The sequence below is a fragment of the Antedon bifida genome, chromosome 5 (genome assembly GCF_963402885.1).
Source record: "Antedon bifida chromosome 5, ecAntBifi1.1, whole genome shotgun sequence".
NCBI lineage: Eukaryota > Metazoa > Echinodermata > Crinoidea > Comatulida > Antedonidae > Antedon > Antedon bifida.
Window position 1 is genome coordinate 14,426,799 of NC_136230.1, and position 12,275 is coordinate 14,439,073.

Here is a 12,275-nt window from a genome sequence, read left to right on the forward strand (position 1 = left end):
GTCACTAATTTATTGAGAAAAATACAAAACTACAGTAAAGTAAACACATTAGTTTTTATTAATGAATTTGACACCTTTTTTCAAGTTAAACACAGGCCTACTACTATCATATGCTATTTATTACTGTATTTTGTATTCTCATCATCATCTTTTATTATTAGTATTTCTGCACAGCGTCAGCTACATATCTTCATTGATTCCAGACAAGACAAATGTTCTTCCACCAACATTATTAGTTGGTTATTATTATCAACTAACTTTTAGGATGGGCTTTAAAACTTTCACATCTTTTTATATTAATTTATTATAATATCACAACCTGAAAGAAATAAAATAATTATTTAACAATTTAAATAACACATTTAGAAATAAAATTAAACACAGGTATTATAGTTATTACCAAAAGGTACTGTAACACATAATACAGCATAAAAAAGCCTTGCATAAGGCCTAGTAGGTTAGGCCTAAGCCTAGGTCCTCTATTAAGCTAGGCCTACTTAGGCCTAGTAGCCTACTACTACTAGGCCTATAGGCCTAGGCTAGGCTTGCCTATGATGAGCCCTAGCTAGGCCTAGGCCGGGCCTAGGCTATATTCAAATGATTTATTTGATTTGAAAAGACTTCGAGTCTGACAACAAAGCCCCGATATGGGTAAAAACCCTACCTGCCTAGGCTCCTAGCCTATGTTTGGTACAAAATACACAAAATTACGTACATTAATTATTTTTTATAAATAAATAAAGTTGTTGGAAAGCCTGAAATCCGTCGCAAATGGCAAATCATAATTTCATCGCACATCACATTTCCTTTCAATTTTCGAAGAAGAAATAACGGAAGTGACGTCAAATGGGCAATGAAAACTCCAACGTAGCAAACGTCCATAGCCAACGTAGCAAAATGACAGTAGCAAACGGCCAATGAGTCTTGAATTCGTAGCAATCGGCCATTTGAGTTCTTCAGAACGTAGCAATCGGCCATTTGAGTTCTTCAGAACGTAGCAATCGGCCAACAAGATCTGGATATATATATATATATATATATATATATATAATTTGAAACGATAAAGATGAGGAAATCTGTGAGAATGAGAAAAAGTCGCCCCAACCGAGACTTGAACTCGGACCGCCTGCTTGATATGCAGATGTCCTAACCATTAGACCACTGGGGCTTTCATGGTATTGTTCGAACTCGATTGGATAGCGACTCTTTAACATTCTCGGCGTGGTACGGCGGAACAGCACTAGTCCTCAGTTGTACGCACGCGCACCAGAGATCAAATTGATACGCCCTCATCTTACAGTATTTTTATTCACGAGGCGGGATCTCCGAAGAGATACTTTTATATATATAAACAAATCAGGCAAAGAACATTAATTCTAAACCGCCCGGTGATATACTGAAATTTAATTAATTAATTTGAAACGATACAGTGGTCTAATGGTTAGGACATCTGCATATCAAGCAGGCGGTCCGAGTTCAAGTCTCGGTTGGGGCGACTTTTTCTCTTTCTCACAGATTTCCTCATCTTTATCGTTTCAAATTAATTAATTAAATTTCAGTATATCACCGGGCGGTTTAGAATTAATGTTCTTTGCCTGATTTGTTTATATAAATGCGTGAACGTGATTGGTTGAGTATGATGATATTGACTGAGTAATTTTCGAGTAATTATCGTGTTTCTGTCATTAAACATATATAAAATCCAGCAAATTATCGAGTACGATGATATTGACTGTGTAATTTTCGTGTGGCAACACTCGCGTTTGGCGATAAATAAGTTAATAAAGTAATAAAAGTCATCTACTGGGACTTGAACTCGCGAAGAATTGTCACTCCATAACTTGCTTGAAGAAATTAATCAACTAAACTATTTAAACTATTCATACATAGCGCCCTCGCTTAGTTGTTAGTCCTCCCTAGATGTGACCTGATAATAATATTATTATGTATGCTTATTGATGGAAATTATTCTGTTAATTTAAACGGCCTAGGCCTAAGTGAATATTTTATTGCCAAGGAATCATTAATTAGTAATTATCTGTATATTATTCTTCAGTGGTCTATTGGTTAGGACATCTGCATTTCAAGCAGAAGGTTCCGGGTTCGAATCTCGGTTGGGGCCTTTTCTCCTTCTCACAGATTTCCTCATCTTCAAATTAATTAATTAAATTTCAGTATATCACGGTATAGTATTTATTCTGTGCCTGTAATGTTTATAATATATATATACTATATATCCCTGTTTACACTGTACATGTTGACTTTATATTTGCAGTAGAATAAATTAAATTTTATATTAGTTTGTAAAGTGAAAATGTTATTGAATTTATATGGTCATTTTTCGCCAAGGTAAGGTAAACTAGGCAGTCTTATTACTTAGGCTAGCCGACACATACACTTTGCTACATATTTTAATATAGCAGATGTAATATATAGTTCCTCGAGAAAAATATCATTCCCTCGGGGATGTCTAATCTAAAAAAGTAGGCAATATCTGTATAATATAAACATTTGCATTAGAGCAGAATCAGTGTCGTGAAATAAACCTTCATTTTTAAAAGTAATGCTACAGGAATATTTTGTAGTATAAGATAGGAAATTCATCAAAATTGACTATACATAATTATGTAAAATTGAGGCATTTTTCTTTTTAAAAAAAGTATATAAATATAAATCAAAAGAACAATCAATTTGACAAAATTTAAAAATACCATTTTATTAAAAATTATTACCCAGTTAAATGTGTGTAAGTCATTGAATCAAAATCAGTAAAATTCCAATCTTATAACATTATGAAAAAGGTGTAGCATCAAATTATAATATTTTGTTTTTAGATTGTCAGTGTAAAAAAGTAAGTAAGAATCTGCATCATTGTATATTTATTATATTCCGTTATTTTTCATTTAGTTAGATAAACTTGAAGTTGCAAGATTGAAGGAATTCAATTTAAGTGCTGGTGTAATACAGATATGGTGGAGGAAGATCCTGGCAACCAAAAGTAAACAAGAGGTCAAACAGGTATTGATTGTAATAGTGTTTTGCCAAATATCTTGCAGGCATCATGCTGTTACCAAACCAAGCCACAGAAGGCTATTTAAACATTAAATTACATCTTAACTTTTAATTGATTAATTTTAACATTTTTAAAGTTAAACTAAATGTGTTTATGTACTGTAAGATGCTCAGTTACTGATTGATATGTTGTAGGTTTTAGAGGCTGAAAGGTGAGAGAAGATGTAAAGAAACGACATGAGGCAGCACGTGTCATACAGTATGCTATGATGCTGAGTCACTAATTAGAATTGATATTTTGTAGGTTTTAGAGGCTGGCAGGTGAGAGAAGATGTAAAGAGACGACATGAGGCAGCACGTGTCATACAGTATGCTATGATGCATGAGGGGTTGACTAATTATAATTGATGTGTTGTAGGGTTTAGAGGCTGGAAGGTGAGGGAAGATGTAAAGAGACGACACAAGGCAGCACGTGTCATACAGTATGCTATGAGGCATGAGGGGTTGACTAATTAGTTATCCGCTTGGTATACCAAGCGGATAACTCCTTGTAATTGTATGAGATCAATATTTTTGGTTATCCGCAACTTAGTTGCAGGATAACCCATGTGATTGTAAATATCTTTTTTTTCATCTTCTTCTTTGTTAGTTATCCGCATTCAGCGGATAACTCCTTGTAACTGTCCTGTTTCATCATCTTTTTTTTTTTTTTTTCTGTATTATTAGTTATCCGCACTCAGCGGATAACTCCTTGTAACTGTCCTGTTTCATCATCTTTTTTTTTTTTTTTTTCTGTATTCTTCTTTCTTTCTGTCATTTTTGTGTCACACGTAACTCAAAAACGTGTAAACATAACATTTTATAACTTTGTCAACATGTGGGCATTCACGTGAAGTTGTGCACCTGCTATTGTGAATGACGTCAGAGTTGCGCAACGTGACTTACGCGCGTTTTTATGAATTTCGCGTATTTAACATAGATCGAAAACCATATAACATTTTAATTTGAAACTTAGAAAAAGTTTAAGTTATATCTTGCGCTAACTGACTGTGGGAAAAAAATGACATGTTTTACACAAAGTTACGCGTGCACGCGCGTTTGAAATTTCAAAATGCGAAAAATCAATTTCTAATCAACTTTCTACGTGTTTCATGTCATTTTGAGCATGTAAAAAATTCCCACGCGCGCGCATTTTTTTACGCGCGCGGTGCGCACGTAGCGTTGAAAACAATTTTTTTTCCCGTGATTTATGTTTTTCCAGCCTTTTCTAGTAATTTTACCAACTTTTGAACAATTTCGATATAAAATTACGTCATACGGGCACGTCGAATTGGATAATTTACGTGCATTTTTTATTAAAAAGTTCAAAAAATCGTCAACATTTGTCAAAATTATGCCCTTTTTTAAACAGTCGTAGTTCCTAAACTAAACGGTGAAAGTTATTTTTTTTGCATATTCTGGAAGTTGTAGATTTTGGATCATGCGTTAATATGGCTAACCGGACATTGTGACGTCACCGTATGGCCACGCGAATATAAAATATATGATTTTTGTATCTTTCATCATAGCGCATGACATTTAATAGAGCGCATCTCCAATTATCTGTTTTCCATTTTTACCCAAATTTTTATATTATCTAGGTCAATCAACTATCTTTCGCATGAGTTAAAAATATTTTAATTTTTATGACGTCATCATGTCTAAAAATGTAAATAATGTGGGTCACTTATTTTCATCTTTACAGTAAATTTCAATCTGTTATAGCTCGTCAGAATAAAACGTGATAATCATGATTAAAACGTTTTCTGGAAGCTATTGGATTGTAGATACGAATTCATGTGAACATTTTGCCAATCGGATGTTGTGACGTCATCATATGGCCAGTTGAATAAAAAAAGTCGTATTTTCATATTTTGCGTAATAGTTCATCACATTTAAAAGGGCGCGCATCTATATTTTACGTATTCAAATTTCTTCTACACGGTAATATGTGGTTGCTGAGATAATGTCCTTCAGAAATTGCTGTCTTAGTTTTTCATTTTGATACCGTCGCCATGTTAAAAATAGGAATAACCGGGGGTCCCGTAATTTCACCTATTCTACACTGTATGTAATATGTATACAGATTATACTGTTTATACTGTCCTATATGACACAAAATTGACAGAATTCAGCACTAACAACATATCATATTCTTCAGATCAGGTCATAATGCCATAATCTTTTTCTGTGTGCAAAAGTCTAACGTATGACGTGCACGTGGCGTTTGTCGTGCGGATAACTAACTCGTCAAAGTGACGAGTTACATGTCTAGTTCTTCTTTCTTTCTGTCATTTTTGTGCAGAGCGTATCTCTAAAACTTGTAAAGTTAACATTTCATAACTTTGTCAACAAGTGGGCATTCACTTGAAGTTGTGCTTTTTTATTTTTGAATGACGTCAGAGTTGCGCAACATGACTTACGCGCGTTTTAACGAATTTCGCGTATTTAACATAAATCGAAAACCATATAACATTTTAAATTGAAACTTAGTAAAAGTTTAATTTATATCTTGCGCTAACTGACTGTGAGAAAAAAATGGCATGTTTCACACAAAGTTACGCGCGCACGCGCGTTTAAAATTTTAAAGTGCGAAAAAATAATTTCTAATCAACTTTCTACGCGTTTCATGTTATTTTAAGCATGTCAAAAATTACCACGCGCGCGCATTTTTTACGCGCGCGGTGCGCACGTAGCGTTGATAACATACTTTTCCCGCATGATCTATGTTTTTCAAGCCTTTTACAGTACTTTTACCAACTTTTAAACAATTTCGACTTAAAATTACGTCATACGAGCACGTCGAATTGGATAATTTGCGCGCGTTTTTGATGAAAAAGTTCAAAAATTCGTCAAAATGATGCATTTTTTTAAACCGTCGTAGCTTCTAAACTAAACGGTAAAAATTATTTTTATTACATATTCTGGAAGTTAAAGAGTTGTAGATATCGGATCATGCATTAATATGGCTAATCGGACATTGTGACGTCATCGTATGGCCACGCGAATATAAAATATAGGATTTTTGTATCTTTCATCATAGCTCATCACATTTAATAGAGCGCATATCCAATTATCTGTTTTCCATTTTCACCCCGATTTTTATATTATCTAGGTCAATCAACTATCTTTCACATGAGTTAAAAATATTTTAATTTTTATGACGTCATCATGTCTAAAAATGAAAATAACGTGGGTCACTTATTTTCATCTTTACAGTAAATTTCAATCTTTTATAGCTCGTCAGAATAAAACGTGATAATCATTATTAAAACGTTTTCTGGAAGCTATTGGATTGTAGATACGAATTCATGTAAACATTTTGCCAATCGGATGTTGTGACGTCATCATATGGCCAGTTGAATAAAAAAAGTCGTATTTTCATATTTTGCGTAATAGTTCATCACATTTAAAAGGGCGCGCATCTATATTTTACGTATTCAAATTTCTTCTACACGGTAATATGTGGTTGCTGAGATAATGTCCTTCCGAAATTGCTATCTTAGTGTTTCATTTTGATACCGTCGCCATGCTGAAAATAAGAATAAACGGGGGGTCCCGTAATTTCACCTATTCTACACTGTATGTAATATGTATACAGATTATACCGTTTGCACTGTATATACTATATGACGTAAAATTGACAGAATTCAGCACTAACAGTATATGATATTCTTCAGTTCAGGTCATAATGCCATAATCTTTTTCCGTGTGCAAAAGTCCAAAGTATGACGTGCGCGTGGCGTTTGTCGTGCGGATAACTAACTCGTCAAAGTGACGAGTTTCATGTCTAGTTGGTTATCCGCAACTTAGTTGCGGATAACCCATGTGATTGTAAATATCTTTTTTTTCATCTTCTTCTTTGTTAGTTATCCGCATTCAGCGGATAACTCCTTGTAACTGTCCTGTTTCATCATCTTTTTTTTTTTTTTTCTGTATTCTTCTTTCTTTCTGTCATTTTTGTGCAGAGCGTATCTCTAAAACGTGTTAACATAACATTTCATAACTTTGTCAACATATGAGCGTTCACGTGAAGTTGTGCACCTGCTATTGTAAATGACGTCAGAGTTGCGTAACATGACTTACGCGCGTTTTTACGAATTTCGCGTATTTAACGTAGATCAAAAACCATATAACAATTTAAATTGAAACTTAACAAAAGTTTAAGTTATATCTTGCGCTAACTGACTGTGAAAAAAAAATGGCATGTTTCACACGAAGTTACGCGCGCACGCGGGTTTAAAATTTTATAATGCGAAAAATTAATTTCTAATCAACTTTCTACGCGTTTCATGTCATTTTGAGCATGTAAAAAATTCCCAGGTGCGCGCATTTTTTTACGCGCGTGGTGCGCACGTAGCGTTGAAAACAATTTTTTTCACGTGATTTATGTTTTTCCATCCTTTTCTAGTAATTTTACCAACTTTTGAACAATTTCGACTTAAAATTACGTCATACGGGCACTTCGAATTGGATAATTTACGTGCATTTTTGATGAAAAAGTTCAAAAAATCGTCAAAATTTGTCAAAATTATGCCCTTTTTTAAACATTCGTAGTTCCTAAACTAAACGGTGAAAGTTATTTTTATTACACATTCTGGAAGTTGATGAGTTGTAGATTTTGGATCATGCATTAATATGGCTAACCGGACATTGTGACGTCACCGTATTGCCACGCGAATATAAAATATAGGATTTTTGTATCTTTCATCATAGCGCATGACATTTAATAGAGCGCATCTCCAATTATCTGTTTTCCATTTTTACCCCGATTTTTATATTATCTAGGTCAATCAACTATCTTCCGCATGAGTTAAAAATATTTTCATTTTTATGACGTCATCATGCCTAAAAATTTTAATTACGTGGGTCATTAATTTTATCTTTACAGGAAATTTCAATCTGTTATAGCTCGTCAGAATAAAACGTGATAATCATGATCAAAACGTTTTCTGGAAGCTATTGGATTGTAGATACGAATTCATGTAAACATTTTGCCAATCGGACGTTGTGACGTCATCATATGGCCAGTTGAATAAAAAAAGACGTATTTTCATATTTTGCGTAATAGTTCATCACATTTAAAAGGGTGCGCATCTATATTTTACGTATTCAAATTTCTTCTACACGTTAATATGTTGTTCCTGAGATAATTTTCTTCTGAAATTGCTATCTAAGTGTTTCATTTTGATACCGTCGCCATGTTAAAAATTGGAATAAATGGCGGGTCCCGTAATTTCACCTATTCTACACTGTATGTAATATGTATACAGATTATACTGTTTGCATGTATATACTATATGACACAAAATTGACAGAATTCAGCACTAACAGCATATCATATTCTTCAGTTCTTGTCATAATGCCATAATCTTTATCTGTGTGCAATATTCCAACGTATTACGTGCACATGGCGTTTGTCGTGGTGCGGATAACTAACTCGTCAAAGTGACGAGTTTCATGTCTAGTTGGTTATCCGCCTCAAGCGGATAACCTTTGTTATTGTAGTGTTACTTTTTTTTTTTTATTATTCTTCTTTCTTTCTCAGATTTTGTGCACGCGTTTTCTCTTCAACGTGTTAACATAACATGTTGTAACTTGGTCAACATTTAGACATTTAACTGAAGATGTTCTGCCAAGCTTTTGGACGCTGTCAGATCCGCGTAGCGTAAGTCACGCGCGATTTTCTGAAAATCTTAAATCGGTCATAACTTCGAAACCGATAAATATTTTTTAACGAAATTTTCTGCCACGTTTTCTTCACATCAATGGCTAACTTTTGGAATGTTTAACAAATTTTTGGAGATTAGAAAGTTTTCGCGTAAATTGCGTTTGAAATATTTTACTCTTCTTATTTTGTGCACGCTGTTTCTCTTCAACGTGTAAACATAATATGTTGTAACTTGTTCAGCATTTAGACATTTTACTGAAGTTGTCCAGCCAAGCTTTTTGACGATGTCAGAGCCGCGTAGCGTAAGTTACGCGTGATTTTCTGAAAATCTTAAATTGGTTATAACTTCGAAACAAATGAATATTTTTTAACTTCATTTTCAGTCACGTTTGCTTCACATCAATAGTTAACTTTTTTAACGCTACCGCAATTTGTAACATTAGAAAGTGCGCGCGTAAATGGCGTTTGAAATTTTAAAATGCTTCAAATCAATTTCTGATTAAATTAGAGCACGATTCAGGTCATTTTAAGCGTTTAAAAAATTGCCACTGGTGCGCACATTTTTACGCGCGCACGGCGCAGGGAACACATATGAACATTTCTTTTACACGATTTGTGTTTTTAAATCTTCGGTTAACAATTTTACGTTATTTTATTCACTTTTCAACTTGAAATGGCGTTCTACGAGCACGTTAAACATGACAGGTTGCGCACGAAAACGTCAACAAATTGTGAAAATGTTGCAAAATATGTCTACTTTTAAAAATGAAACAGTTCATCAGAATGCAAGGTTACCCCCATTTTTTATTTTATTTTCTTGCAGTGTATTAATCATAGGTCTAATTTATTATAGTCTTGAATGTTAAAAAGTGTTTGATAGCTACATTGTTTGCATATTAAATGTAATTTTTGAAATAATTATCAACAAACAAACATAAACATATTCAAAGAGTAAAACAATAAACATAACGTTTATCTTTTTTCTTTACATGTTAATACATAAAACTTGAAAGTATGCACTTTCATAATATGTCAGTGTTTAAAATTTGTGAAGATTTCATCATAGTAAAAATTATGATTTAAGTTCGATATGTAATAATCAACTTGCATCGAGGGGGTTCACGACATACCGAATGAACGAGGACTCTTTCTTCGGATTTTCTTCAGCAGGTGCTCATATGGCTCGATGTGTAGTGCAACCGACTTTGGTATTAGAGGTACCGGGATCGAATCCCATCACGGGAAAGCAATTAATTAAAAGTATTTATTAGGTTATTACACTGAAAGGGAAGTTTTAATTTTGAATAGGCTACTTTTTTGGAAAAGTCATAACTGAGAAGTACTTTAATACGCAAGATACGTTTTGTTGCGGGCGGATAACCAAACTCGTCCTCAAGTGACGAGTTTAGATCTAGTTCACTTTTCAACTTGAAATGGCGTTCTACGAGCACGTTAAACATGACAGGTTGCGCACGAAAACGTCAACAAATTGTGAAAATGTTCCAAAATATGTCTTCTTTTAAAAATGAAACAGTTCACCAGAATGCAAGGTTACCCCATTTTTTTATTTTATTTTCTTGCAGAGTATGAATCATAGGTCTAATTTATAATAGTCTTGAATGTTAAAAAGTGTTTGATGGCTACATTATTTGCATATTAAATGTAATTTTTGAAATATTTATCATCAAACAAACATAAACATATTCAAAGAGTAAAACAATAAACATAACCTTTATCTTTTTTCTTTACATGTTAATATATTAAACTTGAAAGTATGCACTTTCATAATATGTCACTGTTTAAAATGTGTGAAGATTTCATCATAGTAAACATTATGATTTAAGTTCGATATGTAATAATCAACTTGCATCGAGGGGGTTCACGACATACCGAATGAACGAGGATTCTTTCTTCGGATTTTCTTCACCAGGTGCTCATATGGCTCGATGTGTAGTGCAACCGACTTTGGTATCACAGGTACCGGGTTCGAATCCCATCACGGGAAAACAATCAATTAAAAGGATTTATTTGGTTATTACACTTAAAGGGCAGTTTTAATTTTGAATAGGCTACTTTTTTGGAAAAGTCATAACTGAGAAGTACTTTAATACGCAAGATACGTTTTGTTGCGGGCGGATAACCAAACTCGTCCTCAAGTGACGAGTTTAAGATCTAGTTGGTTATCCGCCACAAGCGGATAACCTTTGTTATTGTACGTGTTTCTTTTTTTTTTTATTATTCTTCTTTCTTTCTCGGATTTTGTGCACGCGTTTTCTCTTTAACGTGTTAACATAACATGTTGTAACTTCGTCAACATATAGACATTTAACTGATGATGTTCTGCCAAGCTTTTTGACGATGTCAGATCCGCGTAGCGTAAGTTACGCGCGATTTTCTGAAAATCTTAAATCGGTCATAACTTCGAAACCGATAAATATTTTTTAACGAAATTTTCAGCCTCGTTTTCTTCACATCAATGGCTAACTTTTGGAATGTTTAACAAATTTTTGGAGATTAGAAAGTTTTCGCGTAAATTGCGTTTGAAATATTTTACTCTTCTTATTTTGTGCACGCTGTTTCTCTTCAACGTGTAAACATAATATGTTGTAACTTGTTCAGCATTTAGACATTTTACTGAAGTTGTTCAGCCAAGCTTTTGGACCCTGTCAGAGGGGCGTATCGTAAGTTACGCGCGATTTTCTGAAAATCTTAAATTGATCATAACTTTGAAACAGATAAATATTTTTAACGTAATTTTCAGCCACGTTTGCTTCACATCAATTGTTAACTTTTTTATCCCTACCGAATTTTGTAACATTAGAAAGTGCGTGCGTAAACGGCGTTTGAAATTTTAAAATGCTTCAAATCAATGTCTGATTAAATTAGAGCACGTTTCAGGTCATTTTAAGCGTTTACAAAATTGCCACTGGTGCGCACATTTTTACGCGCGCACGGCGCAGGGAACGCGTATAAGCTTTTCTTTTACATAAATTGTGTTTTTCAAACTTGTGTTAACAATTTTATGTCATTTTATTCACTATTTAACTTGAAATGGCGTTCTACGAGCACGTTAAACATGACTGGTTGCGCACGAAAACGTCAACAAGTTGTGAAAATGTTGCAAAATATGTCTACTTTTAAAAGTGATACAGTTCATCAGAATGCAAGGTTACCCCCACTTTTTATTTTATTTTCTTGCAGTGTATGAATCATAGGTCTGATTTATTATAGTCTTGAATGTTAAAACGTGTTTGATGGCTACATTACTTGCATATTAAATGTAATTTTTGAAATAATTATCATTAAACAAACATAAACATATTCAAAGATCAAAACAATAAACATAACGTTTATCTTTTTTCTTTACATGTTAATATATAAAACTTGAAAGTATGCACTTTCATAATATGTCACTGTTTAAAATTTTTGAAGATGTCATCATAGTAAAAATTATGATTTAAGTTCGATATGTAATAATCAACTTGCATCGAGGGGGTTCACGAAATACCGAATGAACGAGGACTCTTTCTTCGGATTTTCTTCAGCAGGTGCT

The 12,275-nt window shown here is 33.6% G+C and overlaps 1 protein-coding gene and 1 long non-coding RNA gene across 2 annotated transcripts in view; both read right to left on the reverse strand.

The window, feature by feature from the left end:
• The window catches only part of LOC144843358 (uncharacterized), an 851,823-nt gene that overhangs the window by 364,767 nt on the left and 474,781 nt on the right, over window positions 1-12,275 (reverse strand). The window lies entirely within an intron of this gene.
• LOC144843091 (uncharacterized) lies at window positions 158-1,008 on the reverse strand. Its single transcript, XR_013612223.1, has 2 exons — window positions 665-1,008; window positions 158-319 (listed from the first exon to the last, which is right to left on the reverse strand). It is a non-coding gene; the product is annotated as an uncharacterized LOC144843091 (long non-coding RNA).